Consider the following 10,749-nt stretch of genomic DNA (forward strand, 5'->3'; position numbering starts at 1 on the left):
TATAAGCCATATATTTTTTGGCACGGAAATTAAGGAATGCATATTTAGGAAAAATTACACCATGTTTGGCTAGGATTAACCCTAGGTAATTGCCGTGAGCTAATAGAGGACTTTGCATAAGATAAGTAAACCTAATCAAATCTCTAAAAATATTGTCCATACAAATAGGGCAATGCAATAAACCTTATATTCTGGATTTTTTCTCAAAAAACTATATGGCTTATATATAGAAACGGAGGGAGTACCAAACATGGTCATTTGGCTTCCTTTACCCGTTTCTCTAGATGGAAATAAATACGGACAACTATTGAGTTTCTTCTTCAGTTTCAGATCCTAGGCTATGTGGTGGTGGAAGGGTGGAAGTACTTAAATCTAGACTCAAAGATGGAACACAAAGAGAGGAGAAAACATACCGCAAAGTGCACAATCCGGGCTAATTGTGTGCGTCTTCCAATCCTAATGAGCTTGTTGTACTCCAAATTGGCCATCTCGTCGAAACCCGGATTGGGTTCAAGCAATATGTCCTCGCTTTGAGATGCCGACGGGTTTAGTTGTGTACGAGCAATATGTCCTCTTGATGTGTACTTTATGTTCTTGCTCCAATTCTTTATGCCCTTCTTCTTGATTTTGTCAATGCTGCACATAGAATGTAATCTTTGTCAGTACAATGAAACAATCAAAATAACTTCAAGGTTTTTCATAAGTAATTACCCGTGAAGATGGAAAGAAGTGTCTTTGAACTTTTGCGGGGTCTCCTGATATAAGCCAAACTGTGTCATAACTCGGTGTGGTAGATGCCACTCCATGGCGTAGCAACAAATCAACATGCTGCGCAACCTCCAAAGATATGATTCGTCTAGGCACTTTGGGTTCAAACCGAATGTGATCTAGCGACCAATATTACCCGTTGTTCCATATGGCTCCCAAGTCACCTGTGCAAAAAACAATTAACTATATGGTTAGTAATATTTTTGGAACATCGAAATACGGCTAGGACAATAAGCAAATGAGCTTACATGCTCCGGGAGCATAACATCGAGTTTGTTGACATAGTGCAAGTAGTGTGTCTTCGAAATACCTGATACGTCTCCGACGTATCGATAATTTCTTATGTTCCATGCCACATTATTGATGATATCTACATGTTTTATGCATACTTTATGTCATATTTATGCATTTTCCGGCACTAACCTATTAACGAGATGCCGAAGAGCCAGTTGCGGTTTTCTGCTGTTTTTGGTTTCAGAAATCCTAGTAAGGAAATATTCTCGGAATTGGACGAAATCAACGCCCAGGGGCCTATTTTTCCACGAAGCTTCCAGAAGACCGAAGAGGAGACGAAGTGGGGCCACGAGGTGGCCACACCACAGGGCGGCGCGGCCCAAGCCCTGGCCGCGCCGACCTAGTGTGTGGGCCCCTCGTGTGGCCCCCTGACCTGCCCTTCCGCCTACATATAGTCTTCGTCGCGAAACCCCCAGTACCGAGAGCCACGATACGGAAAACCTTCCAGAGACGCCGCCGCCGCCAATTCCATCTCGGGGGATTCAGGAGATCGCCTCCGGCACCTTGCCGGAGAGGGGAATCATCTCCCGGAGGACTCTTCACCGCCATGGTCGCCTCCGGAGTGATGAGTGAGTAGTTCACCCCTGGACTATGGGTCCATAGCAGTAGCTAGATGGTCGTCTTCTCCTTATGTGCTTCATTGTCGGATCTTGTGAGCTGCCTAACATGATCAAGATCATCTATCTGTAATGCTATATGTTGTGTTTGTTGGGATCCGATGGATAGAGAATACTATGTTATGTTGATTATCAATCTATTACCTATGTGTTGTTTATGATCTTGCATGCTCTCCGTTATTAGTAGAGGCTCTGGCCAAGTTTTTACTCTTAACTCCAAGAGGGAGTATTTATGCTCGATAGTGGGTTCATGCCTCCATTAAATATGGGACAGTGACAGAAAGTTCTAAGGTTGTGGATGTCCTGTTGCCACTAGGGATAAAACATTGATGCTATGTCCGAGGATGTAGTTATTGATTACATTACGCACCATACTTAATGCAATTGTATGTTGTTTGCAACTTAATACTGGAAGGGGTTCGGATGATAACCTGAAAGTGGACTTTTTAGGCATAGATGCATGCTGGATAGCGGTCTATGTACTTTGTTGTAATGCCCAATTAAATCTCACAATACTCATCATGTCATGTATGTGCATTGTCATGCCCTCTCTATTTGTCAATTGCCCAACTGTAATTTGTTCACCCAACATGCTATTTATCTTATGGGAGAGACACCTCTAGTGAACTGTGGACCCCGGTCCATTCTTTTAATCGAATACAATCTACTGCAATACTTGTTCTACTGTTCTCTGCAAACAATCATCATCCACACTATACATCTAATCCTTTGTTACAGCAAGCCGGTGAGATTGACAACCTCACTGTTTCGTGGGGCAAAGTACTTTGGTTGTGTTGTGCAGGTTCCACGTTGGCGCCAGAATCCCTGGTGTTGCGCCGCACTACATCTCGCCGCCATCAACCTTCAACGTGCTTCTTGGCTCCTACTGGTTCGATAAACCTTGGTTTCTTACTGAGGGAAAACTTGCTGCTGTACACATCATACCTTGCTCTTGGGGTTCCCAACGGACGAGTGCTTTACCGTCACAAGGAAGCTACTACGCCCACGTCAACTGTACGCTAGCAATACCCAAGAAACCTTCAACCTTGTCCCAATGCCACGCCCATGTAGGCATATACTGATCATCTTGCATCCCACGTGTCGTGACCCAAAGATGTTGGCTGCCCAACTGGCAAGCGCTCCCAGCACCATACCAACAAGAGGATCATCAGACCACAGATATTAGCTTCCTTTGGCTTGCCCCGGTCCTTTGGATCTGTTCCCCTATGACACGCCTCGTCTAGCTGCACACACAAGGAACAATATGTAAGTACCTCCAACTCGAGAAAACTTCAATTTTGTGAAAATATTGAGTGGTTACCTGACGGTGCAAATGCAGTTGTACCCAAATGAGTCCATGCTTCCAACCAACAAACAACTGAAGCCACATAAAGAAAGCGCGATCACCAGTGGCGTCAGAAAAAAGAACCCGGCTGATTACATACCAACAATATGTCCGGGCATACTGCTGCACCACTTCACTATCTTCATCATATCCATCCAGGCACTAGCCGAAATTTTGAGCAATCCAGGAATAAGTTGCACCGGCGGACATCTTTGGCACACCCGGTTCCTTCCCTATGAGGCCCTCCATAGTGGTACGCCATCTCTCAGTATCAGTGATGGAGCAAACGGGTTCACCCTTGATAGGAAGTGCAAGGATCATAGAAACATCCTGTAAAGTCACGGTCATCTCCCCACAATGTAAGTGAAAAGAATGTGTCTCAGGATGCCATCGGTCAACGAGTGTCATGATTAAACAAGGGTTTATCTTCTGCGTCCAACGAGACACGAGCGTGATGAAAGGTAGAAGCCCAGTCTGCCGATTATGCTTCGTGTATCGCTCGTCATACTTCATCTTGTCATTAACCCCACCAGACCTCAGGTGGAGCTGGTCAACAACCCTTCCTTTCTCCTCCATAAACCGCGCACGGTGGAGTTCATCGTACGAGTAATCGATGAGAGAATACCTACAAAATAAGCCCAAAAATTAGTCATGGCATTTAGTAGTCACTACGAACTATAATACTGACTTTCTCGGATTTCAGTTTGCTAGAAATAGAGCAGTACTTCACACAGTAATGCCATATATAGTTCATACTGTAATGCAAATTCTGTAGTGTAAGTTCTTTTGGTCGGTGGTTTTTATGTGAGACTTTTTTTTTTTTTGCTTCTAGTGTTCTGGCCCAATTGCACAGCTAGGAAGAAATGTCTTGGTGGAATTCGTTGTAAGGGACCAGTTCGAGTTTACGTTTTGCAACATTTTCATATTAATCATGGACTAAAGGAATGCCAAAATGAGGAGTTCCAGTTACTGAGATGTACTCAATGGTGGTGTTAGTTTCTCTATGAACCCAATCGTGGTTCTAGTTAGATGCAGATGGAGGACAATCTTTAGGCATCTTAAATCGAAATTCTAACAACACTACTGCCATCTCAAATCAAAATTAATCTACATAATCTGCAAAATTAACCTAACATAACCAGATGGAGGAGTGATGATGCACTTTACCTTGTAGAAGAGGACTCCATAGGGACGCCAGACGTACGCCGGAGGGAGGCCGGCTGCAGCCTACAACGCGGAGGGGAGCTCGCGCCGCCGACCTCCATGGAGGCGGCACCGAGCACCGGGACGGTGGGGGGGACGGAGATCCCGGCGTCTCTGGCGAAGATAGACGACGGCGGACGAGACGGAGAAAGGCGAAAGGCGAGGTCGGTTGGCGCGGGCGGGAGGCGGCGAGTATCGGAGGAGGCGTCGACAAGGGCTAGAAGTGAGCTTGCGTCCGGTCGGGCCTAGACGTTGAAATGGACGAAGGGGTATGGCGCCAGACCCAGGCACCGTACAGGACTGCTAAAAAAAAGCACCGTACATGCACGGCGCCCGGAGGCAAGACGTCATGCGTGCAAATAGGTTGCCGGGGGTCCGGTTTTTAATAAGACGATTTGCTTGCTTAATATATTGTGTTTTACACTTAAAAAAAGTTGGTCCGGGGCCAGCGATGTGGAAAATCAACTGCGTTAACATGGCGCCGTTGACTAAGCTCCGTTATAGTATCCAGCAATCCAGCACGGCGCCCCTTTCCAGAAAGGCTATCTGGTGAAGTGGTTTCGAGCTGAGTTCATTTTGTGAATTTCTTTGCTAAGCATAGCCAGTTTTGTCCAAATCGACTAATATATGTCGCCCTATGCGGCGTGTTCTCGCTAACCCTAGCAACCATTCTGCCGGTACGTCCGTGTGAGTGAGCCGGCCTGTTTAGGGCCTTCTCTCTCTTCTTTTCCTTCGCAGCAGCTAGACGTGAGAGGTAAGGATGGTAATTTGTCTGCTCCCCCAACCTTTTTTATCTTCATCCCCATTTAGACTTTATTTGGTACTAGAGTGTTTTTAAGGATTATTGAGGACTAGTTAAGGTGTCCGTGCGTTGTACGGGAAAAGAAAATCTACATGGTGAAAACAGAAAAAGTAATTATTCATCGATATAATTGCGGTGTGTTGCATAAGAGCATCTCCACTCGTTTGCCCTCCCCACGCCGAAATCCGGGGAAATTTACGTCCGGATTGGACGTAAATTTGGCGTGGGGAGGAGTAGTTTCCCAGCCGCGTGCTCAGGCGAAGACGGCGATCTAAATTTGAAAAACGGAAACTTGACAAACTACGGCTTAAAACGGGCGAATTTAGACTAAATTTAATGATATTTACTATATAGAGGGCGAAGTTCATACATAGAGACCGAATTCGACTATATTTCAAATTCGGCTAGGGGAATACAACTGTAAATATTAAAACACGGCGCTCTACATGCCCAAATGGCGGTAGAACACCGTGTAGTCCATGTCGCCGTCGCCGCCATCGCCGTCGGAGCCTTTGCTGCAGCCGAGCAGTCAAGTTCCAGGATAATTTTTGTATACCCCAGATTGGTTGCAATCTTAATACCTTCTAGCGCAGCTTTAGCCTCCACCTCCTCTGCATCCTCGCAATGCATCAGGGCCACACAAGAAGTCGACAAACTTTTGCCCAGGTGGTCTCGCATGATGATGCCCGCCCCTCCAGAACGATCGCGGTCGGAGAAAGAACCGTCAGTGTTCACCTTCACTCAACCCTTCGGGGGAGGAGACCAGGTTGGATCTGGAGAGTTGGGCGCCGTGGAGTCCCTGCTGACAGGGGCTTGAACAATCTCCTTGCCTCTCAGGTCCTGCATGGAAGGCACATGCAAGTGGTTGTCGACCAGATAGGACTGGAGAAAAACCACAGATTCATCGATCCGTGCTTTCCCGTCTTGGTGAATGACATCATTGTGAAGGTGCCAAGCGCGCCATAGGAGCAAAAGGATCCTAGGCCGCATCCCCTCGTCAGCCTGGGCGAGTAGGTTTTGAAGCCAATCAGTCCCTGAATCTCTGAACTTGGATTCAACAGGAAGGGCCCAAAATTTGCGCATAGCCTGACGAAGAGCCACCGCTTTGGTGCAGGCAACGACAGCATGATGGGCATCATCTTCCCCATTTCCACAGATGATACACTGATCATTGAGCTCAAGAGATCTTCTTCTTTTATTTCTCTTAGTGGCCAGGGAGTCAGTGGCCACCCTCCAACCAAAGATGCGAATTTTTGGGGGAACATTAGATTTCCAAATCAGGTTCCAAATCGACCTATTTCCATCTGGGCTACTGCTGCAACTTCCCAGGTCTCTCTTTTGATGTTTCATCGAGAGAGCGAGGCGATATGCACTTTTAACCGAGAAGTTACCGTTAGTTTCATAGTGCCATGCCACTCTGTCCTCTGTGTCTTGCTCAGGGACGTTGATGGCCATGATGGCTTCAACATCATGCTCCTGAAACAATTTACGAAGGAGTTCCACATTCCAGGTTTTGGTTCCAGGGAGAAAAAGTTGGTTCACCCATCTGCGTCTTGAGTTCTTCTTGATGTGTGTGATCTTTAGGCCCTCATTCCTTGGGATCCATTGGTCTCTCACGAATTGTGTTCCTCTTCCATTGCCAATACGTTTGATGATTCCTTTCTTCAGCAGCTCCAAGCCAAACTCTATTCCTTGCCACGCCGGGGAGGGATCCGAGGTGAACACTGTGTCCAGTATGTCACCATAGGGGAAGTACTTGGCTTTTAAAACCCTTGCACATAGGCTGGTCGGTTTCTGGATCAAACGCCATGCCTGTCTAGCCAAAAGAGCTTGGTTGAAGAGATGTATGTCTCTGAACCCACTACCTCCCTTGCTTTTTTGGTTTTATCATGTTCTCCCACGCCATCCAATGAACCTTGCGGTGATCCTGTTCGTCTCCCCACCAGAAGTCCCAGATGAGCCTCTCATATTGTTCGCAGAAGCCCAAAGTCATCTTATAAACCCCCATTGCGTACCCAGGGAGAGCTTGAGCCACCGATTTTATAAGAGTGTCCTTGGCTCCATGGGAGGAAAATTTCTCCGCCCAGCTGGTGAGACGTTTAGAGAACCTCTTCATAATGGGCTGAAAATGGTCACCTTTCATACGTCCCTCAGGAGTGGGCAGACCCAAGTATTTCTCCTCAAAGGTGGAAGACACCACGTTAAGGATTGATTTGATCTCGATCTGTGTTGCGGATGGGCAAGTTGTGCTGAACATCAGCGAGCACTTGCTCGGGCTAACGAGTTGAAAAAGTTTCAGATAGCTGCCAACAACCCGTGCCTCCTCTGTGGTAGCTTTGAAGAAGAGGAGGCTATCATCCGCAAAAAGCAGGTTCGAGACGCCAGGAGCATTCCTGGCGACCTTGAGGGGAGTGATTCTTCCACCATCGGTTTCTCTCTTGAGTATGCTGGAGAGAGCTTCTCCCACAAACAGGAACAAGTAAGGGCTAAGAGGGTCACCCTGTCTTAATCCTCTAGTGGGGCAGAAGGGGTCGAGAGTGCGACCATTGATTCTAATAGAAAAACGGACCGATCGAACGCAGGTCATCACCCAGTTGGTCCACTTGTCACAGAAACCCAACTTTAGTAGAGCCCTTTCCAGAAAGCACCAATCCACACGGTCATAGGCCTTAGAGAGGTCGAGTTTGAAAGCACAATGATTGTTGTTTTCATTGTTGCTCCTTTGGATTTTGTGGAAACTTTCGAAGGCGATGACTGCATTATCTGTGATCAATCTCCCGGGGACAAACGCGCTCTGGGTCTCCGAAATGATGCCATCAAGCAGAGGGCGTCCTGAAGTCAGTGAAGCTTTCCAGGTCTTTATCCTTTGGGATTAACACAATGACAGTGTCGTTTACACCTTCAGGCATGACCCCTTCCTGGAAGAATTTTGTAACCGCTGCAACCACCTCTTCTTTCACAATGGCCCAATTCCTTTGGAAAAAAAGCCGAGGCATGCCGTCTGGTCTAGGGGCCTTCAGCGGCCCGATTTGGAAAAGAGCATCGCCAATTTCTTCATCTGAAAACTCTTTGCAAAGACCAGCATTCATCTCTTTCGATATGGGGGTGTGGAGTAGGTTTATCAAATCGTCTGGGGCAACCTCTTTGTCTTTGGTGTGCAACTTCTTGAAGAACTCTGTAGCTAGGTCTTCGATAGCTGCTGGGTCATCTGTCCAATTTCCGTTTGCCCCTCTGATTCTTTTAATCCTGTTCTTCATCTGTCTCCATGACGCCTTCTTGTGGAAGTATTTTGTGTTCCTGTCTCCTTCGTTTATCCAATTGATTCTCGAGCGCTGCCTCCACATCATCTCCTCTCTATGCAATAATTCCTCTAACTCTTTGCTGCAAACTCTGACAGCAAATTCCCGCGCTTCAGAGATTGGCCTTTTCCACAGGGAGCTTATTTTCTTGCTTAACTTTTTTATGCTCTTTGCTACGTTACCAAAGTTTTGCTCGCTCCACTCTTTGAGGTGGCTACGTGTATTCTTTAACTTGGACATGAGATCACCTAATGAAGAGCAAGGTGGGCTGCCCGTCCAGGCCCCTTCAATGGCTGCAGGCAGGGATGGCTCGCGCTCCCACATGCGCTCGTACCTAGGCAATTCAGGCTGCCTGTTGGATTTTGGATGCTTTTCAATCTCCAGCAAAATCGGCAGGTGGTCTGAACGAGTAGAGACAATGTTTGTTACTTTGGCATCAGGGAACATGCTCCTCCAACTATCAGACGCCACAGCCCTGTCAAGGCGTGCCCTGACATTCCGTCTCTCCTTCTGCTTATTATCGAAGGTCCACAAGGGACCGCATCAACCCAAATCATGAAGGTTGCAGAAGGAAAGTGTCTTTCTGAACTCAACCATCCTTTTCTCTCACCTCTTAGTTTCCGAGAAATGCTCGTGTTGCCACATAGTCTCGTTGAAGTCACCTATCATTACCCAAGGCTCAGATGCATTGGGCGCGATTCTCCTCAGGGTTCTCCACATATGGTGCCTTTCTGAGGCCTTAGGCTCACCATACACAAAAGTGCCCCGCCACCATTGGCCATTGGGGCCTTCTCTAATTAACACATCGAAATACCTCGGACCCTCAGACAAGACTTTTATTTCAACATTTTCATCCCAGTACAATGCAATGCCAGCGCCTTTTCCGGTGCCATTCTGCGTTCTGCAGTATTTGAGGCCAAGCCTCCATCTAATATCTTTTATTTTCATCTCACGTTGTACGTCTTGTCTCGCTGATGAACACAATCTTGGGTCTGTATGTGCGAACAAGTTGCACCAGTTCTTGAACCGTTCGGGGCAGACCCATACCCCGGGGGTTCCAGCTTAGAAGACTCATGGCTTCTAACAGGTGTTTGCGCCTGTCAGTTGACCAGCAGCCCCCGGGCTGGTTGCTTCCTTACCATCCTCTGTCCCTTGATCATCCTCCTTTGCCGTGACTGTGGAAACGATCTCACCTCCTCTCTTCTTCTTGGTGTAGGTGATAACCCCCACGGTCCCCACCTGGTCTCCATCTTTGATGCCACCACGTTTACCCAACACCGATCCCGTGCCAGGGACCGGAGCTATGGTCTGAGCCTTGTTCTTGAGCAGCTCCTTGCGGTCGCCTTTGTTGCTGCACTCCAGGCCGACAGGCTCGCCGTTCTTGATCTCCTCCCCTTTCCTGGGCAGCCTCCTCCAGTCCTTTATAGGAGAGGATGTGTTGTCGGCCTTGTTCTGGCCGTGCAGAACTTGCATGTTCTTGGAGAGCTTGGGGTCGCTACAGATGTTTGGCGGGGCCGTAGGGGGCTTGGAGCTATTAGCTCCCTCCAACGCCCCCTGTTCCGCATCCTTTTGGTCCTGCATGGTTAGTTTCTCCACCTCCTCGCCAACGTGGGCGACGATGGCTAGCTCCTTTGTGGGTGGGGTTGCAGACCTTGGTCCTAGAGCCGTAGCAATGCGCCATGGCTACTCCATCCCGATAGCACGACCTTTGTGTCCCACCACCTCTGGCAGGAACCACTTCCTGGGGTCTTTTTTGTGGATAGGCCGGGTCTCCAGGTCGGCCTTGTATCTTGTCGTCTGCAGCTCAGCCGGCAGGCCACACTTCGTCGCTTGGTGGCCGATCACCCCGCAAAGGATGCAGAAGTTGGGAAGCCGCTCGTAGAGGACGGGCGCGATCACCTCCTCATTGGAGAGATCGTCCATCAGCGTGACACATCGTTGCAGGGGCTGGGCGAGAGGCAGAAGGACCCTCGCACGGAGAATCTTATCGCAGATATCCCCGCGAGCGTTGTTGTCGATGGCGATCTGTTCCCCGATCCTGCTCCCCAGGTTTCTAGCTAGCTGCTTGGATAGGAGGTAGAAGGGGATGCGAGTGAACTGCACCCATATGGGAAGCGATCCGAGCTAGGCCAGGTTCGGGTCCTCCTTGTCTTCGAGCTCCCGGACGAGGACTGCGTCTCCCTGGTACCTCCACGGGACACCTTTCGTTACGTGCTCGAAATCCCTCCTCTCTGAGAATTCGAGCACGAAACGCTTGTCGGCGAGTTGGTGCATCTCCATAGTTCCTCTAATTTCCCAGACATTCCTCATGTAATTGATCAGTTGTTTGGTAGGAATTAGAAAGACAGAGAGGAAAACTCCAACGGCGACAAGGCGAGGGCCTGCCAAACCCCTGGCCTTGGCGAGGCTGACAATGAGAGG

The sequence above is a fragment of the Lolium perenne genome, chromosome 6 (genome assembly GCF_019359855.2).
Source record: "Lolium perenne isolate Kyuss_39 chromosome 6, Kyuss_2.0, whole genome shotgun sequence".
Classification (NCBI taxonomy): Eukaryota; Viridiplantae; Streptophyta; class Magnoliopsida; order Poales; family Poaceae; genus Lolium; species Lolium perenne.